At 37.3% G+C, this 11325-nt stretch overlaps 1 protein-coding gene across 1 annotated transcript in view; it reads right to left on the bottom strand.

Annotated features, from left to right (window-relative positions):
* Positions 1 to 6186: 6186 nt before the first annotated feature.
* Positions 6187 to 11325, bottom strand: part of LOC140141889 (cytochrome P450 2J4-like) — a 31302-nt gene continuing 26163 nt past the window's right edge. Inside the window, exon 3 of the mRNA XM_072163759.1 lies at positions 6187 to 6614. The gene's annotated coding sequence lies outside the window, so the exon portion shown is untranslated. The remainder of the gene's footprint in view (positions 6615 to 11325) is intronic.

The raw sequence follows: 11325 nt of genomic DNA, 5'->3' as shown, positions 1-11325 counted from the left end.
AGATATCGTGAAATTTTAATTTCGTTCTGGTATACCAGAACGAAATTACAACACATTGTCTATGGAGCAGTGTAATACACATCATACATAACTCGCAAACGCAAAATCGGAATCAACTGAAATTTTGGGAATAAGCTTTTTTCATGGATACTGCAAAATATCATAAAAAGAGGATGCTATAGGATCACGAAATACTCCTTTAAGTGTCCGATACTTAGATTAAAAAAAACACTTTGTACATACAATTTTTTTCAATCTGCATCTCTGAGATGTTTAATATATATATATATATATATATTTATATATAAGTAAATATCATAATTATGACATTGAAGTTGTGTGGAATTTTTAAGCTGCAAAACAAATCAAAATAGTGACAGGAAAATTTGCAATGTGCAGTAATAATTGTAAATACATAAGGGACTGTGCAATAATTATGAGCCCGGGGGATACAATTTTCGAACAGCCCGCCAAAATCGCTTGCCCCCCCCACCCGGCTTGTCAAAGATCGCTCCCCCCCTCTCGGCCCGCCAAAAATCTTTGCCCCCCCCCTTTACACATGCCCAATTTCTGGGATCCCAATTTGTAAACCTTATGAGCGCAGCGAGCAGGAAAATTTTCATGATAAAGCGTTTCCGTAATGTTTTCCTAAGCCTTTTTAGAGCGTTTTATTTAACTTAAGGCGCCCCATGTAATGAATGTGTGCCAAAAATCGCTTGCCCCCCCCCCCTCTCAGCTGGCCAAAAATTGCTTGTCCCCACTATCGGCTAGCCAAAAATTCCCCCCCCCCTAATTTTACCCGCCCCAGGGCTCATAATTATTGCACAGCCTTTAAGGAATTTTTAGGAATGGTTCATGCGTAGCTTGCACAACATTCAAATAAAATTGTACCATTTTACTGTGGTACTTATAACTAAATCGACGGTAATGTACAAAATATTGATGAAAATAATAGTAATAATAATAAATAAATTATTATGCCTCCAGAATTGAACTTCTTGTTAAAACTATGATAGAATCAAGATAATTAACTTGATATATAACTACACTTTTGTATCGTATTTTATTCATACTTCTAAAATATTGATTTGAAAAAAATAAGTGATAATATTGCACAAAAATGAACATTGCATATCGGATAGTATAGGCAAAACCCTTGAAAATGATGTGTATATCTGCCATATATGCACATATATGAGTTAACATAAAACCGAAGTGCAGAATATCGAAAGTTTGATATTATGTGCTTTTCACATCTTGTTTGGAGTAAAAAAAAAGAGTAGAAAAATAACATGGTTTTAGCGGTTACGATGCAGTTAGACCTATTGCCGATGGCAACGGAAGGGGGTGTGGGTGGAACGAGCATTTTGTTTCCATTTAGCGAAGCGCTCGATAAATGTTGAATTTCAGACTTTTGAGTATTGTAGCCCAAAATGCAGGTGAATTTTGTTATTTGATGGGCAATTGCGTGCGCAAAAGTTAACCATATTTTGGCCCAACATTCGGTGTTTTGGGGTCAAAACTGATAAATCGGCAGTACTTGGAAAAACACATTGAATTATAATTTTCACGAATGCTTTAATTTCTTTTGTATAATCAAACAAGCAGACTACACTCAGAAAAATGGTAATGTTTTTTAATCTTATATTAATTCCTTTTATAAACCACAGCAGGTTGTTTGAGGGATTTATAGTCTAAACACTGTGTCGCAGGTGAAATATTTTTGATATTTAGTTGGAACATTTACCATAAAGTGCAGAATTAAAACAAAAAGTGGCTATAAACTGTTGAGCAAATTATAGCCGAAGGTGCAATAGATAAACTTTATTAATGTTATTTCATTAACGCATTTCCAACATACTTGTCGGGCATTTACAAAAATTTCTTTTCGAACTAAAAGGCGACATTGCATTGTTTTATGCCAAAACAATTATAGTTTTGTACTGTCAACAAAAGAGCTTGCAGTACTCCTTTCAATCTAATGGTAACGTATGTTTCCCTTAGTAACGTAAGTTACCCATAGAAAACACATGGGCATTTTTGAAATTGATGTAAAAATAAAAGTTCACAAGATTTGATCGTCATATTTTCCAGAATGAAACTTAGAAGGATTGCCTTTGATTTAAAAAAAGGGAGTAGTTTAGAGGTACTTTATTTTTACCGATTTTTCAATTTGCCGATTTTTCAATTCCAAGTAGGCCTACTGCCGAATTATCGGTTTTGACCCTTTTCGGGTTAAAAGGAAAGATGCACGGGGCAGTTATTGCTTCCGCCGTCTAATCCTACTCTGCACTTGGGCCTCTGCATCGTCGGTTCTATCAAAATGAACAAAATATTATAGGCCTATAAATAGATTATTGTTACAAATACATAGCCTACTTTGCAAATAAACTTGATGCGTATTTTATGCAATTTACATTCAATTCCAACACACGCATTGGTATGCCTACCCAGCAAACACAAAAATGTTCATTAAACGTTTTAAACAAGTTATATTTTGGGTTTTGGTTTAGATAAAAACGTATATAAAGGTCATGGAAACGCACCATCATTCCGCAACGCGCAGTTTGCACATGAATTCTTTATAATGCAGCAGCCAATTAGATAAATTATACTATTTTTGGTAAGTGAAAGATTAAGGTGGGAGAAACTTTTCCAAACGACCCTAATTTGCATATGCGTTGCGGAATGATGCTTGGAATTGCCCATATGCCCTTTATATATATAACCCGACATTTAAACGTTTTCTGGCAACCTTATCTAACTTTTTGTGAATGATGCCGAAAAACCTTTTGCACTTATCATGCAAAGGTCTACGTCTGTTTGGCTGCCTGGTTGCAAATTCATAATCCACTCTGCTGCTTAATGGCGATAACCGATCAACTTCATTATTATGTCTTCAGAATCTTGCATCCTATACCTTTGTACATAACCCAGCTGTCCGATTAATTTGTGTATCGGTCACCTGGAGCTACAGGGTTTTTTCATATCTGTAGCCTCTTCATAGAGTGCATAGTTCATATACTTTATATGTAAAAGTCTTTGTTGGTGTGATTTTTTGTTGTTTATGTGACAAGCCATGACCAAAAATCACATTTTTGACCAAAAAACACATTTTGACCAAAAATTACATTTTTGACCAAAAATCACATTTTGACCAAAAAAACATTTTTTGACCAAAAATCACATTTTAAATCAAAAATCATGTCAAAAATCATTTTTGACCAATAATCGCATTTTTGACCAAAAATCATATTTTTGACCAAAAAATAGATTCTGAAGACATAATAATGATAAAATTGGACGGATAATTTCGCATGATACCTGAATTTATCAGTCTCGCTAGAGTTTTCAAATATCACGCTCGACTTCGTCTCGCATGATATTTGAAAACTCTAGCTCGACCGATAAATTCAGGTATCACACTCAATCCGTCCAATTTTATATCATTATTTGTATGCTGATAGCTGATGTTCTTATAGTTTTGTGTCATGTTGTTTGCATATTTCTGAATATTAATGAGCTTATTTGCATATTTTGCCAACATTTTCATTAATCCACTCTGCGGATTAAACGCAATAACTGATCAACTTCATTATTATGTTTTCAGGGTTATTAGGAGTTAAGAAAACCTAATAATGATAATATTGGATGGCTTATTTCGCATGATACCATAACATATCGGATTCGTCATACAAATATCGAACTCGCCGTTGGCTCGTCCGATATTTTCATGACTCATCCGATATGTTATGGCTCAGCCATCCAATATTATATCAAACTTGGTATCCCAGCAAACACAAAAACGTTTTAAAAACGTTAAAAACAAGTTATATTTTGGCATTTGGTTTAGGTAAAAACGTTTTAATAACATTAAAATGTCGGGTTATATAAAGGTCATGAAACCGTTTTAAAACGTTTTGTATAAAAACACACTACAACAATATTTTTAAAATGTTTTTCAAAATGTTATTATAAACTATTTTTCAAACATTTTTGCCAAATATTTCGTCAACACTTAAATAACATTATATTAAAATATCTGCACCTAGCAAACACAGAAATGTTCTTAAAATGTGTTTTCAAGACGTTTTAATAACATTTAAATGTCGGGTTATATAAAGGTCATAAAAATGTTTTAAAACGTTATTGCATATATTTTGGGCAAACATTTTTCGCAAAATATTTTTTCAACCCCAAAATAACATTCTGTTTAGAATGTTTTGTATCAAGTTTTCAAAAATGTTTTTGGAATGTTATTAAAACGTTTTTATACCCTTTATATAACCCGACCTTTTTTATAATCTTTTGTGAATGATGTCGAAAACGTGCTGTGTTTGCTGGGATGGTGATAGTATATGGTGGCCTGATGTGCGGTATAGTTTTGTGTCATGTTATTTGCATATTTATATTATTTGTATTTACAAACCTTTGTTATTTACACACCTTTGTGTGGGCCACCTTGATACCGAACTGTGTGATTCTAGTTTGAGATTTCTTCGCTTATATTTCTAAAAATATGTCTAGGAAGTTAAGATGCTTTCTATAGCCTTACTACATGGTATATACAAGAAACACTTTTGGAAGGTTTTGTGATAATTAGAGGGGTCTTACCTCTCAGAACAACAAATAAAATAAGGCTTTTCCTTTTTCCAAGCATTATTGTATCCGCAAAAACAGCGTCAAGTTTGGGTGTTTACACCGATTTTGCGATAAAAAATAAAAAGCCCACTCTTCCTCCTTTTTTTCAAAATTCCGGACGTGAAACGTGTTTTTGTTTTTTTGGGTTACATAAAGTTTGCATACCTAAACATAAAGTTTACATGTTAAAGCCATGTTATAACATTTTCAAACAAAATAGATTAGCATTTCTTTGCCATAAAATGTTAGCTTTTACTGTCAGATATATCCTTTTATTTTGAGCCGAACAACTACGGCAAAGCAAAGAAAATTGGAATTTACTACCAGCGCACATGTCGCCAATACGTACCACTCCTTCGGTCATGTTATGGTACGACCCTTTGTTGTGTATATTACCGTCCGGCACGCCGTGTACGTACTGTGTGTTATGAACATCGTGTATGCGTTCGAGTAATAATTCCATCGTAATAATAAAACGTTGATTCAGGCGTTTTATTCAAAATCTCGGATTTTGACAAAACTACACCACCTAGAGTCTTGATTTTTGCAAGGTATATTGGTTTAATAAAGTACAATATAATCGTGTGGAAAAAAAATTGAAAAATTCAGTGAGGGCGTCCTCCTCAGCAAATGTTATAATATGGCTTTAAGTAAAAGGTCATGAACCTTTGATTTGTTTGCCGTCATGATCCCTGAACTACACAGCCTATCAATTGACTGGTTTCTTTAAAAATTAATCATGTTAATATGAATGATTCGACCCTTAAAGTAGACGTAATACCCGGGTATGACCGCTAAATATCTTGTTAGTCGCCCTCTTCTGTCTGGCCAGATGTGTTCTCCACGACCCAATCCATGCCGCTTAGACCCGAGACTAGCGGTACGCACGTACGTTGAATGCCCGCCCGTATACTGTGCAAGACGTTTGAACATGCATCGCAATCTCTCTGACATTAATTTTATTTTTCCTTAGGCTAATTTATGAACTTTCGAGTCATAATTGTGTGACCCTTAAGGGTATCCGTAGGGAGAACACTTTGTTTTACGGCCAGGTCTGGCCAGGTGCATGTTTGTTCGCAGTCTACAGGTGTAACTAGGTTGTTGTATATTCTATAATTTTCCTGGTGTGTTAACTGTGATTACATCTAGACACCAGTTTATTTTTTATTTGAACGGGACCCTAATTTAATGAGAAAAACGCCGAAAAAGAGAGGCCCGGCAAAAGCCGATTTGCTTGCACAATCATGGTAAAGATCCATGTCATACATAAGAGATTATAGGACATACACTACTTGGTAGGCCTTATGATAATGCGTAAACTTTGTACCTGTTAGGGAACTGAAATCAGACTGAAAACACAAACGTCATTCGAGGCTCTGTCTCACCAGTTGCATTTACAAGGCCCTTGTTATAACCAGTGGTGGCGGATGTTTTTTCGGGGAAGGTCACACAAGGTTCTGAACAGAAACGTCACATACGGACCAACCCACACTACCGAGAACCGCGAATGCCGAGAACCGCGATAGCCGAGAACCGCTCTAGTTTTAATAGTCAAGCCTGAAAGTCGAGTCTGAGTCATGGAGTGTCGAGTCACTGATGCATGGAGTGTCGAGTCGAGTCTCGTCAAGTCATTGGCTTGTTACAGATGCTAGCATTTCTCAATTCAAAACGCTATCATACTAAATGAATTATTACCTTGATTACCATAACTTTGGTCAGTCAGATTATGTTTGCCAATTTAAAACTTTAAATATAGCATGTTACCATGGTTACTCTGCCCATCTTTTGCCTTTATTCCCGGTGGATTGCACGAATCTTAAATGGTTGCGGGAAATGACTGCCACCAACAATACCTTTTAAGTTGAGTGCAGTATCTTGTGTTTCTTTTTTCAGAGTAAACTTGTGAAGAATGTGGGTGAAGAGTAAGAAAAGTTCCATTCTTGCCAGGTTCTCTCCAGGGCAATATCGCCGACCTGTATGCATGCAAACAAAGTGAAACGAAATCAAGCAATGTCAATAAAAAAATAGATTCTTATTATTTTGTTTTCCACAAAATGTTATAGTTTTCACTGATCACATGATGTTCCCTATTATTTCGAGCCAACAAATGGGGTAAAACAAAGTTCAATTTCATTCCAACGCACAATGATCGCCAATGTGTGTATTGCCTCGCCGATCGTTCGCCCAGCTGGGACCTATATGACGTAAGTGACCCATAGTTTGTGACGTCCGGCAAGGCCCGCAGAGCTGGCACAGTGAATGCTCGCGGGCAACTCAATCCAAACCTCCTTGTGGCTTGGATGCGAGGATTTCAGCTAGCCGGAGGATCATGTTGAGTTTTAGCTAATGGTGCATATAACCGTGGTAGCAGAAAACCGTAGGCCATTTCAACATGAAATAGCCTACATGTTATTTGTATTTTCCCACTTTTATACGTGTAAATATAGAGGCCTACAGCAGGAAGGCCACAATAAAAAGTTCTATGATTTAAGGGGTGGGGTATGAACGTTTGGACAGTATTTATTGTGGGACGTTAGAGCACATCAGACATATCGAATTGCATTCTGAATACGAAGAATGGCCTTCTGATATCAAATAATTTTGATTTTTGAAATTCGCAATGTAATACACATTTTATGGCAAATCATTAAAATTGATATTTTTGATATTTAACAGTACTCGAAGAAAACTTTATAAATCTGATGATTTCTACCTAAAGTGTATGTAGGTGGGATGAAAAGCCGACGATCAATTGAAAATTTTGACCTTTCGTATTGAAGATATGGATTTTTTTTCCAAAACACCAAAAAAATTTAGGTCTTTTTGGGTAAAAAATCCATCTCTTCAATATGAAATATCAACTTTTTCAATTGTCCGTCCGCTTTTCCTCCCAGCTACATATACTTTAAGACTATATCATTAAATTTATAAAATTTACTTCGAGGACTGTTATATCTCCAAAATGTGAAAAATATCAAATTTTAATAATTTGTCATAAAATTTGTATTGTATCGTGAATTTCATAAAATGAAAATTATTTGATATCAGAAAGACATTCTTCGTATTCAGAATGCAATTCGATAGGTCTGATGCAGTGCTCTCATGTCCCACAAAAAATGCTGTCGAAACGCTCAAAACGCTCATTCCAGTTCCCTTAAGATATAGAGATCCCGGATAGAGATTTTGAAGTTTTCTTCCAACATTTTTGGACAAAACTTCTTATGGTGTTAAAATGTATCTACACACTCTGATCTTATCATTTTACCCGGCTGGCATTTCTAAAAAGCGACGTGGGCTTGGATATTTGGGTTGACCTTTTTTCAATTATTTTGTCAATTATCAGACCAACTATAACTTTGAAAGTAAATAAAATATGAACTTCATATTTGCTGTGCAGAATATATGTCACGTGTTTATTCAATATTCGTTAACAAAACAATTGCACTTTTATATTTTGACAAAATATTTGAGGGAAAATGGAATATTTTGTCTAAGGAGGACACGGTGGCTCAGTGGTTACGGACTTGGACTCATAATCTGAGAGATTGCTCGACGTGCGTGGGTTCGAGTCCCCGTCCCACCACCGTGTTGCGCCCATGGGCAAGGCGCTTTGAATCGCTTGCCTCACCCCACCCAGGTGCAAGGGGAAGCTGTTAGGGGTAGTCACAGTCGTTGTACTGATGAACCCTGCGCCATTTGTAGCCTGCAAACGTGGCTCCGATATATTATAATGACGGCGGAATAAATGTAAAGCGCTCGTTTCCTTTCAAATATTTTAATTTTTTTTTAATTCCATTTTTACCATGTAAAATTAACTTTTTTGTGGTCAAAATTGAACAAATTCATCCAAATAATGTATTTCACCCAAAATATTGCATCAAGATAAATTGTTCAAAATAAACAAAATTCACACATGTCACATGTGTATTCAATATTTGTTAACAACAAAAAAATCGTCTTCATATTATAAAGACGATTTTTTTTTGTTAACAATATTGAATACACATGTGACATGTGTGAATTTTGTTTATTTTGAACAATTCCAATTAAAAACGAGGTGATTTACTCACGTTTTAGTGACGTTTGACCACTACACTAGTGGCTTCCTTGCGCGTATTTGGGGGGGCCTTGGGGCGCCAGCCCCCGGGGTCAAAGCAGGGGCGACAAAATCGAAGGGCGGCGGGAAGAAGAAGGGCGGCAAAAAGAGGAGCGGCGGCAAAAAGAATTAGTAAAGATAAAATGGCGAACAATGTGAAAAAATTGTAATATACATCAAAATGGGGCGGTAGCGCCTATAAATTATTATTATTTTTTTTTGCTCTTCACTTTTTCAAATTAAAAAGGACCGTAAAAAAAATTGGGGCAACGTTTTCGGGCTGTTGAGGAAGGGGCGGCAAAATTGGCTTTTCTTCAGCCCCCCGGGGAAGGGGCGGCCACGGTACGCCACTGGCTTCAGCAGACTGGCAACTCATCACATCTGCCTGCTTGCTTTTATAGGCAGCAGGATGCACCGTGGAGGGCGTGATGAGTTGGTTAAAGATGTTGTTGAGTGCGTAGGCCCCCCTCGTCCTTGTTTAGAGTGTCATGTCCTTTTCGGCGGATCCAGATGGCTTCTTTCAGCCACCTGATCGATGGTCTTGTCGGCTTCACGATCAATAACTTTTGAGTCCTCCCAATTGATGGAGTGATTTGTAGAGGCCACATGATCAGTGATGGCGGATTTGTGAATGTCCGTGACAGATGATTTGCGTGTTGCTCGAGTAAATGGTTTTGATTCAAATTTCTCCACCTCTTTCTGGTGCTCTTTGAGTCGGATACCAAAGGGGCGACCAGTTTCACCAATATAGGAACTGGGGCAGTCACCGCAGGGGATTTCATAAATGGCTTCCGCTTTCTGTTGAGGGAGAAGTTTATCCTTCGGATGGACGAGCATATTGCGGATGGTACGATGTGGTTTCATGGCTGTGGAAAATCCGTGTTTTTTAAACACCCAGGATACACGCTCGGATACGCCCTCTATATAGTATGCCTTTGGTTTTTTGAAGCAGCGCCCGCAGGCGATGCTTCCCTATTTAATTTCACCGAAATGACATGCATACGATAGGTGATATGCCCGATACACCATTCAAAATACATACGATAATCGAGCTCAAATGTGATCGAAAATTGTAGGTTAAGCGCATGCACATTTTGTATTTCTTATGAGTTTGTTTTGTATGGCAGTACATGACTGAGAAAGAGATTAAACATAGTTGGTCTTTTTAACAGTCATTTGTCATGGGTTTGTTTTACATATGTCAGTAACTGACTGAGAAAGAGATTACATGAGAGTGAAAACATAATGCATTGCGAGTCAAGCATACTAGCGACTGATAACAGCTGTTACGTCATCATTTTCATCTAGGTCTTCAGTGCAGCATGGTAAGTTGATATAAACAGTCTTATCTCCTCACAACTCCCGTATTTTGCGTGTGAGTAGGCCTATAGGTCTAGATGTAGTTCACACAGTATTCAGTGGAATAAACGAATTGTGTGGTCATGAATAGCGATTGAGCGGGGGTACACGGGGATGTGCCACGGTTTTAGGGTACCGTACCTTTTCAGCGATTTTGGTATATGATTTATATGGGTGGGTTTTAAATGATAAATCCTTGGCGCTGCTTAACCCGTAAGGAGAACTGAAGATATTGGTCAGTGTGTGTTTTCTTTCGGTAGATACAGAGTTTCACTGATCCGGGTTTCTAGTGATTAGGGTGTCGAGGTAAGGGGATCGAACCTTCTTGTTCTTGCATCATGTTGCCTATAAAAGCAAGCTGTCAGATGTGATGAGTTGCCAGTCTGATGAAGCCACTAGTGTAGTGGTGAAACGTCACTAAAACGTGAGTAAATCACCTCGTTTTTACTTGGAATTGTTCAAAATGAACAAAATTCACAGTTTATATCAACATTCCTAACGAACTTGTTCAAAGACATGTGACATGTATTCTCAACAGCAAATATGAAGTTCTTACCATATTTACTTCAAATTTATATCTTTTTAATAACTGGAATTTTTGGTAAAAAAAAGGGGGGGGGAAATCACAAAAATTGCATTTTTTTAACCCAAATATCTCAGCTCACGTCACTTTTCAGAAATGCCAGCCGGGTTAATCAGAAAGATGAGACTCTTATGGTTAATGTTAACCTGGCTGTCACCTTTGTCTAAAAATGATGCACGAAAACCAGATAGACCGATGTGGCCTCTACTAATGATCCCTGCAATGGGACACGGTACTTGTTGTGTGGGAGAAATGGTATCAGAAAGAGGGGGGAGCTTCAGCTCTCACGAAGTGCACAAGAAGATTGTGAGATCGTCTGTCAATGTCTGTATAGACAGTGATAGACCAGGATGTTGCTCGGGAACTGTACGTTGTTGCCGATCTGAGGTTTTAAATAGTATGGAAGATCGACGAGTAGGACCTGTTTTTCTTAGTTACCATCTAAATTCAGATTGTGATTGCTCAACTTGACTGCGGCCCGAAAACATGAGATCATGGAGATATAGAGTCTGTGCTGACTACTATAAGAAAAAAGGTCCTACTTGTCGGACTAGGGTTTGTCATTAGTGATAGAGTGGAGAGGAGGAATGTTAGCATGATAAACAACAAGCATGACAAGAGGGACTCTGCTATTGGTGTACTAGCT

The sequence above is a fragment of the Amphiura filiformis genome, chromosome 20 (assembly GCF_039555335.1).
Source record: "Amphiura filiformis chromosome 20, Afil_fr2py, whole genome shotgun sequence".
In the NCBI taxonomy this organism is placed as follows: domain Eukaryota; kingdom Metazoa; phylum Echinodermata; class Ophiuroidea; order Amphilepidida; family Amphiuridae; genus Amphiura; species Amphiura filiformis.
The sequence above is the reverse complement of the archived record's forward strand: the minus strand, read 5'-3'. Positions and strand labels throughout refer to the sequence as shown.